Source organism: Cajanus cajan, chromosome 5, assembly GCF_000230855.2.
Source record: "Cajanus cajan strain Asha chromosome 5, NIPB_CcT2T_4, whole genome shotgun sequence".
Lineage (NCBI taxonomy): Eukaryota > Viridiplantae > Streptophyta > Magnoliopsida > Fabales > Fabaceae > Cajanus > Cajanus cajan.
In genome coordinates, this window is record NC_138521.1 from 49,406,653 (window position 1) to 49,419,832 (window position 13,180).

Sequence of the window (13,180 nt, forward strand, 5' to 3'; positions counted from 1 at the left end):
GTGGGAATGCTCACATGTTATATATTGTAAGGATTTTGTACATGGATCTAGAATGATGTATATTGATGTTTACATTGTGAAATTTGTAAGTTGTTAAATATAAATGTAACAAGAGTGGTATGTTGTGTAGTGTTGAGTAGTTGGCTTGAGAATGCTTAAGTCATAGTGTTGAATTGTGTTGATTGACTTAGGACTAGAAGAGATGTTGTTTTTAAAAGTTGAATATCTCATTGTAAGGATATAATATTGTGGTGCTGTACGAGTCCAATTGTTGAAAATCCTTCTTGAGAAGTTGACTCTTGAAGAGGATTGTTGAGTCTCCTATAGGGCCTTAGTTTATGCGGTATGGGAGCTAGGCTGAGCTATATTATCTATAAGTGATCACAATATAGGGGTCAAGTCGAGCTATACTAATTATTAAGTGATCGATATATATTCGTATAGGAACAAGGTCGAGTTAAACGTGTACAAAACAACTAATATAATAGAGTAAGGTACAAGGTCAAAAGCTAGAATCCCTAACTAAGTACTGAAAGGGACATAATATTTGGAGGATAGTCGACAAGTTAATTTCATAGGAGACTTAGTTATGCATGCTAAGGTCATGTTAGGCCCACACTCAAGCTATCCTACCTTGACAGGAATACTAAATATTTATAGTTTGAGTGGAAAAATCCGATAAATCATGTTGTGTTGTGGATTTTTATCCAAATCAATTGTTGATATAGCTAGCCCAAAAGACCATGTTGTTAGTTGATTTGGTATGGTCAAGTCATTTAGATTACTCACCTATGTTGCAAGAGATCTTTTAATTGAATGCGTGACAACTCATATAATTGTTGTGTTGTGTATATGATATGTGGATTGTGTTGTGTTGTTCATATGCTATGTTGAATTGTTAATGAGTTGTATTGTGGTGATATAAGTTGAAATGTTGATGTGTTGTACAATGGGGTACTTTGGTGAATATGAATTATGTTATTTAAGTTGGGAGACATGTATAATTTATACGATAACATTTATATGTTGATATTGGTAGTATAGTTATACTTTATTTCTATATTTGTTAAGTTGTTTTATGTAAGTTTACCCTTTCATGTTTCTTTGTAGCTATATTACAATAATCATACTTAATATGAAAGCAGGACAAAGATAAGTTGGAGGAAGAGTTTTGTTGAGAGTCATGTTGGATGATGGCGAATTTCTTTTGATGTTACCCTAGAATAGCAATTCTTTTATAATTGTTGTTTAAACCAATAACTAAGACTTTTATGCTTTTAGCTAGATTACACTAGATATGTGAATATATTTATGTATGTACAAGATTGATAGGAAAATCCCTTTGGAAAAATGTTTATATTTCAAAACATATTTTTATACATATTATTGTATGTATATGTAGGGACTACTTGCATGAAAAATCTTAGTTAATTTATATTTTTTACTACTAGTAGTTGAACCGTAAAATATAGAGTTGACAATCTTAGTTAATTTATATTTTTTACTACTAGTAGTTGAACTGTAAAATATAGAAATTTGTCAACTCGTTACAAGAAAAAATTTAAAACATCAAAATAATTATGATCCAAATTAAGATGAATTAAATATTTACCATCGTAAAAAAGTCTGAGCCGAGCCACATCTTTATATTAAAACTTGCATTTTATTTATTTATTTTTAAAAATGTTATAAATAATTTTAAAAATAAATTATAATTTCAAAATGAATGACAGAGCAACTCTGTGAGCTGCATGAGCAAGTGCGCAAATATTTTCTTATTTTCAATGCCCTACCCTAAGTCTAAATCTAGCATGTCAAACAATGCGTCGCATCAACCAAAGTTCTGAATATAAAACTAGGGGTTTAATAACCTTTGGCATCGAGTATATACAACCAAACAATTTAATGTCAATTTTTTGGGTACATATTTAATTTGTCAATTGTCACTTTATTAATAACAAACAAACAAATAAATAAATAGAAAGGAATCTTTTACGAGAAGCGTTTGTGTTTGAAGAAAGAAGGAAACATTATTTACCTTTTGAATGTGGCACAGTTAGAAGCGATTAACTATTTTTAAATGTATTTGACACTATTAATTATACTTATTTTGTTCTATCATTACGTCAACATAAGACACACTACAATTTTTTAAAATAAAATACACCACTAATGTTTTAAATAAGCTATAGCTTATTTTAATAGCACATATTATTCATCAACTAAATTTAAAGTATATTATAATCTTAAGTGAATAGATTTTTAAAAAATAAATAAGAATTTATGTATTTTACAAGTTTAAAATAAATTTTATTGTTGCATGATACAATGTATTTCATTCTATATAATTAAAAAAAAATCACGTAAGAAAATCCAGATTGTTTGTTATTTTTTTTTATTTCTAAAATAATTTTTATGACGACTTGATATGTCACTATATTTATTACGGTTCAATCTATAAGCAATAGAAAACATAAATCTAAATGTCTAAGATTAACATGGAAGATTTTCTAGATATATATATATATATATATATATATATATATATATATATATATATATATATATGTATGTGTGTATGTATGTATGTATGTATGTATATATATGAGGAATCCATTTATTCTAGGAATAAATTTAAGTAGACTTACTCCTTCCAATAGTCCATGTTGTACATCAAATTTCAATTATCCAACCATTGAATTTAAAGTTTTTAATGTATAGATCAAGTTTGTAAACTTTTAAAAAAATTTAAAAACTATTTAATACTTTATTTCATTAACTCAAATTGATGGATGATCATAAAATCATTCCATACATTGATTTGAATTAATGAAACGAAGTATAAAATAATGTTCAAATTTTTTAAAAATTTGTAAACTTGATCTAATCATTAAGAAATTTAAATTTAACAGTTGGATCTTTGAAATTTGATGTAGAATATTAGTTATTGCATGAAGTAAGTCTAGGTAAACTTACTCTTGAAGTAAACAGATATCTCCTCATATATATATATATATATATATATATATATATATATATATATATATATATATATATATATATATATATATATATATATAATCATCCCAATTGTAAAACATAAAATTCTAAGTTGCTAGTCAAACAATTACTAGCTATATTAGAAAAGCCTCCACCAATGGCATCAAAGTTTTGTTCACTCTCCGGCCTAATCCTGCCTTGCTCTTATAGTAATATGATCATTGTAGTCCAACAATAAAGAAAAATAAGGGTAGGCTCATAATTAAGAAAAAAACACATAATATGGAAACAAAATAGAGAACTATGTAATCATCATCACGTATCAACTACTTACTAACTATCAACAACTCCATTTATCACCTTATAACATATCCACACAATGATACAACCCATTCACATATCAACAATTCATCTTTCCAACATAACAATACCACTGTAGACCCCTAAAATTGTCCGGGTCGGAAATAAGACTCGAAGACTCTCAAAGATCAAAGGAAAGTCAGCCAGAAGGACTCCCAGAAGACCATAGGATGACTATCTGTAGGTTTAGAGGTCTTAGAGTAGCCAAAAATAAGAAAGTGGGAGGTTTGGAGCTCAATACGGCCTCCTTGGAGTTCAGTACGGCCGTACTGCACATTTTGTACTACAATACGGCCGTACTGAAACCAATACGGCCGTATTGAAGTTTCTGTATTTCAATACGGCCGTACTGAATTCAATACGGCCGTATTGAAGTACAAAAACTCAATACGGGCCGTATTGAACCCAAGGGCCGTACTGCGCCTCATCCCTATAAATAGGACGTCATTTGGACGTCATTCCACACTTTTCCACACAGTTTTGACTCCCTCCTTGAGTATTCTGGGGTTTTTGAGCAGTGTTCTGCCCTAGAAATCTCTCTGGGAGTCGATCCGACGAAGTTCTGGAATTCCGAGCATTTAGCTTGGAGATTCGAACTTAGTCGAAGGGAAATCTTTTGGATTTCCATAGTCAAAAATTATTTTTTAGGAAGGAGCGAGCGAGCTTGTAGAGGGAGGGAGTGCCAAAAAGCCTCCTAGACTTCATTGATATATAAAAAGCACGCTTCAAGAGGTTTCTTTTCTAAAAATCCCTTCTTTTACCGCTTTCTGATTGTTGCATATTTAAATTTATCATCATGTAGATATTTAATTTACAATCGCTTATAATAAATAGGGGTAATTTAGTAATTTTGCGCTATTATTTAATAAATAATCCGTCATAGGGAACCCTAATGGGGCGCTGTGGGGGTGCTAACACCTTCCCCACACGTAACCGACTCCCTTACCCAACTCTGGTTGTAATGGCCAAAGTTGATTTATAAAATCAATTGCCTTAAATCTTTTTCCAATGTTTTGAGTAAAATATTGGTGGCGACTCCAAGAACCCTAATTTTTGCGAAAACCACTAATCCATAGAGGGTCCCGCTTGGGATTAATATGGATTGGTGAATCATTTAATAAAATTGGTAGCTCGACAAGGTCTCAGTTTGAGAATAAGTCGTTCTATCAATCCACCACTTTTCAAAACTTTAAAAAGAGTCCAACCATCGTCGCGATTGCCAAGGTCCGTTTCGGCGGGTGGCGACAGATGGCGACTTCACTGGGGAAGCCTCGAGAGTCAGTCCCATTTAGTGATGGATTATTTTTAAAATAATAGTTTAAAATTACTTTATTACCCCTCACTTGTATGATAACATGCTTTATCTATTTGGCTTTAATAACTGTTGTATTTTTAAATTCTCGCAATTGTTTGAAATACAAACTGCACACGAACCTTTGCACACAACAGTTCCCTATATACCCGGGGGCATGAGTGGTAAGCCATAGGGAGTGGATGTTAGTACGGCCGGTTGTCGAATGGGTCTATAGGTGCCCGTAGACCGTTGTCGGAAAACATCACTCAAGGTGATAACCATGAACTCAAGTCCGACAGTGCGTTGGAACTTTCCATCGACTTACGACGAGAGGAATTGGGTCCCTATAATGGGGGCACCTTGGGGGCCTCAGACCGGTGAGAACAGTTAGATCCACCTTGAATATGCACTTTTCTGCAGGATACCCCTACCTCGTGATTCGCTTGTGACTGTTCGTGGATGAGTGAATTGTTTGTGTATAGGTTTATGTGATATTGTTTGTGCATTAATAATAAACCTCGTGATAAGGTCTAAAGAATAATCCCCATGCATGAAAATACCATGACATGAGAGGAAAGACCATGTGTGGAAATATAATAAAAGTGAGGAGCATGTACATCATTACCAATAAGACATCATGCATCCTCATAAACCATGCATTTTAGGTTCACCAATACCTCTTGACATGAGTAAAAGAGACCCATAATTATCGAGATTCTCCGTTGGGGAGGGATCATAAGTCAAGGAAGGTGGTAACACTCTGTTTTAAAAAGGCAGCGCCTTAAAAATGGAGGGTTATCAAGCTCATGTCAAGAGCGTATTCATTCCATAAAATAAACTAATTAAGCATTCATTTTAGAAAGTGGCTGGTCATCTCTCTGTCCTCACGCGCGCGCAGAAAATCAAGAAGATGGACGCGTTGGAGGAACAAAATAAGAAGCTTACAGCCGAGCTCTCACAGCTCAAGGAGAAAATGGCGCAAATGATGGAACTCATGCGTCATCAAAACATGAATGGGGCTCACCACAGTGACCATGAGTCCCATCATGAGGAGGATCATGAGGAAGAACAAGACCCTCCGCGAGCTGTACCCCTTGGGGCGGGGATTACGATTAGAGAGCCTGAAATTTCAAAAGACCAATTCCGCGCTCTAGAAGATCGGCTGAGGGCTATGGAGGGGCATGATTTTGATATTAAAGATGCCGCCGACATGTGCTTAGTGAGGGACATCCAATTCCCTCCCAAATTCAAAGTGCCCGATTTCCCAAAATATGTGGGATCGACTTGCCCCAAAAGTCATCTCACCATGTATTGCCGAAAAATGGCTGCATATGCTACCAATGAAAAGCTCTTAATCCATTGCTTCCAAGAGAGCTTGGCTGACACTACACTCAATTGGTATATGCAGCTGGATGGAAATCAAGTGTGCACATGGAGGCAGTTGGCCGACGCCTTTCTCAAGCGCTATAAGTATAACATCGACCTAACACCCGATAGGTCCGATCTTCAGGCCTTGAGTAAGAAAAATGATGAATCCTTTAAAGCGTACGCCCAACGATGGAGGGAGTTGGCGGCACAAATAGAGGCCCCGCTGTCGGATAAGGAGACGGTGTCCCTATTCATAAACTCGTTGACCGGTCCCTATTATGACAAGATGATAGGGAACACGACAACACTCTTCTCGGACATCATCACCATTGGCGAAAGAGTGGAACAAGGGCTGAAAAGTGGGAAGCTAGCTGGGCTTTCCCAATCATTTGAAGCCAAGAAGACCTACGGGAAGAAGAAGGAGGGAGGAGTCAACGCCATAACCATTTCTTCATCTTCTTCCACTTCGAAGTAAGGAAAGTCGCAGTATAACCCTGTGAGGAAGCTTGATAAACTTCCGACCACATATAGTGACCTCCTGCCGAAGCTAGTGGAAGCTCATCTTGTAGCTTACGTTCCACCAAAGAAGATTGAACCACCTCATCCCTATTGGTACAAACCGCAAGACAAATGTCTATACCATTCGGGGGCATCGGGGCATTCAACGGAGAAATGTAGAGCTCTCAAAAATAAGGTCCAAGACCTTATCGATGCTGGGTGGATCACTTTTGATTCAACAGCGCCCGACGTGAGCAAGAATCCTCTGCCGAAGCAGGAGTAGAGAGAAGAGCAAGCCACAATAGGGCCCCTCCATATTCTTCTTTTAGGGACTCATGATCAGTACCCGAGATCATGAGAACCTTTTCATGTAAATAAGGGTTTTTGTACAGTTTTAATACATATCAATAAAGAGGCATTTTTTCACATATCATTCTCTCTTTTGTTCTTTTCTCTCTTTCCTCATTAACATTAATAATTCTAAACCTAAACAGAACCAATAAAATAATTATGTCTGTAATTGTTCGCTCTGACCGGGATCCGAAAGTTAAGGATGAATGGGTTGAGTTGGACAGTGATGAGGAGGCCATCTCTCCGGATCTGCAAAGACCGCTAGATCAAGAAGCTCGTCTACTCCAACCGTATCAAGAGAAATTGGAGACTGTGAATTTGGGGCAGGGCCGAGAGATAAAAGAGGTCAACATTGGGACCCATATCAGTGATGAAATAAGGACACATGTTTCCGCTATGATTATAATGAAATCATTCTTTTTGCTTCTTTTCTTGCTTATAATAAAATTCTAAACCACATTATTTTTAACCCTGTTTGAATAAACATGAATGAGGTTAAAATCATCTTAATAATAATAAACCCACATCATTTTTATGTGGAAGTGTGTGTGACAACTTGGAGCACCTTCCCTTGGCCTCGACAAGTGCCATCATGGATAAAAAGAAATCCTTTATAATAAAAGAAGCTCGGCAGGAAACCCAAAAAGGGGGCTGCGCAAAAATAAGAGCAAAAGACCCGCTAGGAATCCCACAAAAGGGTGACCTAGGCAAAAGTTAGGGTTGCAAAAATGAATAAAAACAAAAGTCCGCTAAAACGCCACAAAAGGGTGTTTTAGGCAAAAATAAGGACAATCAAAAAACAAAAGAAATCCATGATGGTACCATGAACCGAATTCAAAAAGAAAGGTTCAAGGGAAGCTATCCAAGTTGTCAAAGTCACAACGTCAATAAACAAAGATTTTCTTAACTTCATAAGTGTTTAATCAAACAAGCCTAAACACATAAGCCTACCTCGGCTAACCATTCTTACAAAAACCATTTTTGAAAAATAAATCCCCTCTAAAACACAAACTTCAGAATAAAAGTATTTTTCCCTTCTTTTCTCTCTTGTCCCAAATGATTTTAGAATAATCTAGTGGAAGCATGGAGAAATAAATCATCACTGACAATGGATCTAATCTGAACAACAAAATGGTGGAAGAACTGTGCCAAGAATTCAAGATCCAACACCATAACTCTTCCCCATATCGGCCAAAGATGAATGGGGCAGTCGAGGCAACCAATAAGAACATCAAGAAAATAGTGCAAAAGATGGTTGTCTCATTTAAAGACTGGCACGAGATGTTACCCTTCGCTCCTCATGGCTATAGGACTTCTGTACATACATCTACAGGAGCTACTCCATTCTCCCTCGTTTATGGGATGGAGGTAGTTCTACCCGTCGAAGTCGAGATACCTTCTCTAAGGGTAATCATGGAAACAAAACTTTCCGAGGTAGAATGGGTTCAAAGCCGATACGACCAGTTGAACCTTATCAAAAAGAAACGGCTGAACGCCATATGCCATAGTCAAGCCTATCAGAGGAAGATCAAAAAGGCTTTTGACAAGAAAGTCCACCCTCGAGTCTACCATGAGGGAGAGTTGGTAATGAAGAAATTGCTACCAACTCAAAAGGACAAAATCGGAAAGTGTGCCCCAAATCACGGAGGACCATACGTGGTAAAACGAGCCTTCTCAGGAGGAGCATTGATCCTCACAGACATGGATGGAGAAGAACTTCGATATCCAGTCAACGCTGACGTGGTAAAGAAGTACTATGCTTGAAGACGTTGCTTGCATAGGCCCGCTAGGATGAAAACCCAAAAAGGGCGTCCTAGGCAAAAGTTAGGGCAAAATAAAAAGCCCGCCAGTACAAGGGTACTAGGCAAAACAAAGGCGAATTTATCCCCGCTAGGATACGTCCTAGACAAAAATTAGGGCAAAAGAATAAGATGCAAAAACAAAGCAAGCAACGATCACTTGAATCGAAAACCGAAAGGCGGATCAAGTGATTATCTTCTAGAAGCAAGCGTCTTGCAGCATCTACACTCCTGGCTCAGGCATCTCACCCGAAGCAACTAGGGGAATGTAAAGAGCAACACTTACAGATATAATTGTTAAGCCCAATGTATATAGCCTACCCTGGCCAGCCATTCTTCAGAAATTCCTTCTGTATATCTTTCTGTAAAAACACTTGTGAATATCAATAAAATATCTATTCATTTTCTCTTCTCTCTTGACCATGTGATTATGCCTCTAAAATTGGTATTTCATAAAAATTGTACGAAATTCCTTTAATAATCAGTCAATAAAGAAAATTGGAGGGGTTCCTATAAAATCCGTAATCTCCTGTGAAAAAGGCTCACAAAGATATTCCCTCACGTCGACGACAGAAATTCCTCCAAGAAAAGGAGGATAGGGAGAGCCATTCATTTAAAAAAAACAAAGGCATTAATAAAATAATCAAACTTGCATTTGTGCATCACACACACATTAGTTGCACATTCAAAGACCTTATCATGAGGCAATTGCATAAAATAGAAAAATAGAAAAATTGCTTGTGTATGACAACAGTCAACAGAAAAGGCCAAAAAAAACGACAAAAAGGCAAAAATACAGAAAAAGCCAAAAAATCGACAAAAAAGGCAAAAATACAGAAAAAGCCAAAAATCAACAAAAAAGGCAAAATACAGAAAACCCAACAAATTGTACAGAATAACTGAGCCTGGAGAGGCTTGCCGAAATAATACTCTCTCAGAATAACTGAGCCTGGAGAGGCTTGCCGAAATAATACTCCCACAGAATAACTGAGCCTGGAGAGGCTCGCCGAAATAATACTCTCTCAGAATAATTGAGCCTGGGGAGGCTTGCCGAAATAATACTCTCTCAGAATAACTGAGCCTGGAGAGGCTTACCGAAATAATACTCCCACAGAATAACTGAGCCTGGAGAGGCTTGCTGAAATAATACTCTCTCAGAATAACTGAGCCTGGAGAGGCTCGCCGAAATAATACTCTCTCAGAATAACTGAGCCTGGAGAGGCTCGCAGAAATAATACTCCCCAGAGAAACCTCAGCTTAAGCTCATGGAACAAATCCCCAGCGAGAGCTATCAAAGCAAGATCGTCAAAATCCCCAATGGAAGCGCGATCATCCAAGCAAAATATTCAGTCAAAGGACTTGAAACTTCCTCAGTGGAAGATAGCTCTCTGACTCAAGCGCTGAGTGAGGCTAAGCCTGCAGAGGCTTCCTAAATAATACTCTGGGATACATAAGATCCCCAAATCCCCAGTCGCCTACTCAAGAGGCACCCCTACAAAAGGAGGAAAATAAAAAATATCAATAAATATTCCCCAAGCAGAACTCGGCATCCAGCCAAACACCGAACATCAAGATGATTTGCCTAACAGAAGAGGCCAGTCAAGAATTGAACGACAGAATCCCCCAGCGGATAACAGCCTACACAGAGGCTACAAAAATCAGAAAATCAAAAGAGACACCCGAATAAGGACAACCGGGATACTCCACTTACGTCAAAAGGACGTCAGCCAAACATAAGGCATCGCTCAACTCAGAGAGAGAGCATCTGTGTCTACACCCCAAGGAGTCAGAAATTCCCCATGGGTACCAACTAAGCAATGCAAGTTGGGGCACAAAAACCTATGAATGACTGCACATCCCCTAGACGGATCCCTGCGTTATCCAGCCCTCAGCGGCACAAAATCAGAAAAACAAACCGTCGAAGCAGCATTGTGGACTGTGGAGACAAACTTATCTCAAAACCCTGGAGAGGGCAAACTCAGCTGCCCATGTTGAGAGGCAAAACCCTGGAGAGGGCAAACTCAGCTGCCCATGTTGAGAGGCAAAACCCTGGAGAGGGCAAACTCAGCTGCCCATGTTGAGAGGCAAAACCCTGGAGAGGGCAAACTCACCCTGGAGAGGGCAAGACTCACGCTACCAAAGTGATCAGAAGCACAGAGGTATGCAACCCTGGAGAGGGCAAGACTCACGCTACCAAAGTGACTAGAAGCGCGGAGGTATGCACGAGCCTGGAGAGGCGACGACTAATACTCACCCTGGAGAGGGCAAACTCACCCTGGAGAGGGCAAACTCACCCTGGAGAGGGCAAGACTCACGCTACCAAAGTAACTAGAAGCGCGGAGGTATGCACGAGCCTGGAGAGGCGACGACTAATACTCACCCTGGAGAGGGCAAACTCAACCTGGAGAGGCTACTCAACAATTTTCCCACCTGAAGACACTACAAGTCGGAAGGATGGCTTATTCCCCGGACAATTGGGTCAACTCTTTTACTTATCAAACGGTACACCAAAAGGCCGTTTGACTAAGTAAAGGGGGGGCAGCTGTAGACCCCTAAAATTGTCTGGGTCGGAAATAAGACTCGAAGACTCTCAAAGATCAAAGGAAAGTCAGCCAGAAGGACTCCCAGAAGACCATAGGATGACTATCTGTAGGTTTAGAGGTCTTAGAGTAGCCAAAAATAAGAAAGTGGGAGGTTTGGAGCTCAATACGGCCTCCTTGGAGTTCAGTACGGCCGTACTGCACATTTTGTACTACAATACGGCCGTACTGAAACCAATACGGCCGTATTGAAGTTTCTGTATTTCAATACGGCCGTACTGAATTCAATACGGCCATATTGAAGTACAAAAACTCAATACGGGCCGTATTGAACCCAGGGGCCGTACTGCGCCTCATCCCTATAAATAGGACGTCATTTGGACGTCATTCCACACTTTTCCACACAGTTTTGACTCCCTCCTTGAGTATTCTGGGGTTTTTGAGCAGTGTTCTGCCCTAGAAATCTCTCTGGGAGTCGATCCGACGAAGTTCTGGAATTCCGAGCATTTAGCTTGGAGATTCGAACTTAGTCGAAGGGAAATCTTTTGGATTTCCATAGTCAAAAATTATTTTTTAGGAAGGAGCGAGCGAGCTTGTAGAGGGAGGGAGTGCCAAAAAGCCTCCTAGACTTCATTGATATATAAAAAGCACGCTTCAAGAGGTTTCTTTTCTAAAAATCCCTTCTTTTACCGCTTTCTGATTGTTGCATATTTAAATTTATCATCATGTAGATATTTAATTTACAATCGCTTATAATAAATAGGGGTAATTTAGTAATTTTGCGCTATTATTTAATAAATAATCCGTCATAGGGAACCCTAATGGGGCGCTGTGGGGGTGCTAACACCTTCCCCACACGTAACCGACTCCCTTACCCAACTCTGGTTGTAATGGCCAAAGTTGATTTATAAAATCAATTGCCTTAAATCTTTTTCCAATGTTTTGAGTAAAATATTGGTGGCGACTCCAAGAACCCTAATTTTTGCGAAAACCACTAATCCATAGAGGGTCCCGCTTGGGATTAATATGGATTGGTGAATCATTTAATAAAATTGGTAGCTCGACAAGGTCTCAGTTTGAGAATAAGTCGTTCTATCAATCCACCACTTTTCAAAACTTTAAAAAGAGTCCAACCATCGTCGCGATTGCCAAGGTCCGTTTCGGCGGGTGGCGACAATCACAACACAACAATTAAATGCATCGTCAAACATTTCAACTAAGAGATCTTTTATAACATAGGTGAACATTCTAAGTGACTTAACTCTACCAAATCACAATGATTGATCCCTAAAAAGGAGATCAAGTCAACAACGTTTGACATACCAATGCCAAGTTAATACAATAGGTGGCATACCAATGGCTAAAACAACTCTATTGATTTCTCAAATTTTGACACTTAAATTATGAAAGTTCATTACTAGTGTTAGGAGTATAATAGCTTGGGCCTACCATGATATTAGTATGTATCAATTAAGGCTACATGGAATTAATCCCCTGATTTCTCTCCAAGTGCAAATAATCACTTAAGGATTTTACCCCTCAACTTCAAACCTTACTTAAATTGGATGCTTCTAAACTAGTATGATTTGACATTATCCCCATACAATATTAACTAAAAACTTAGAGGAGACTCAACACTTCACTTCAAGAGACAATAAACTCAAGAAGGGTTTTTCAACAAACAAACTCTTAGAGCACCATAACACATATCCACATAATAAGATATTTCAACACTCAAAATAACACCTCTCCTCTAGTCCTAAGTTCACAACATAGTTCAATACAATGTGTCTCATGCATAGCACAACACAACTCAACACAATGTGCCTCACGCACTTCACAACACAGTCCAACATAACATGTCTCATGCACATCACCACACAACTTAACACAACATGTCTGATGCATATCATCACTCAATATAGAGAAAACATAGCTTAGAAACTACAAATCTCCAAGGGACAATCACT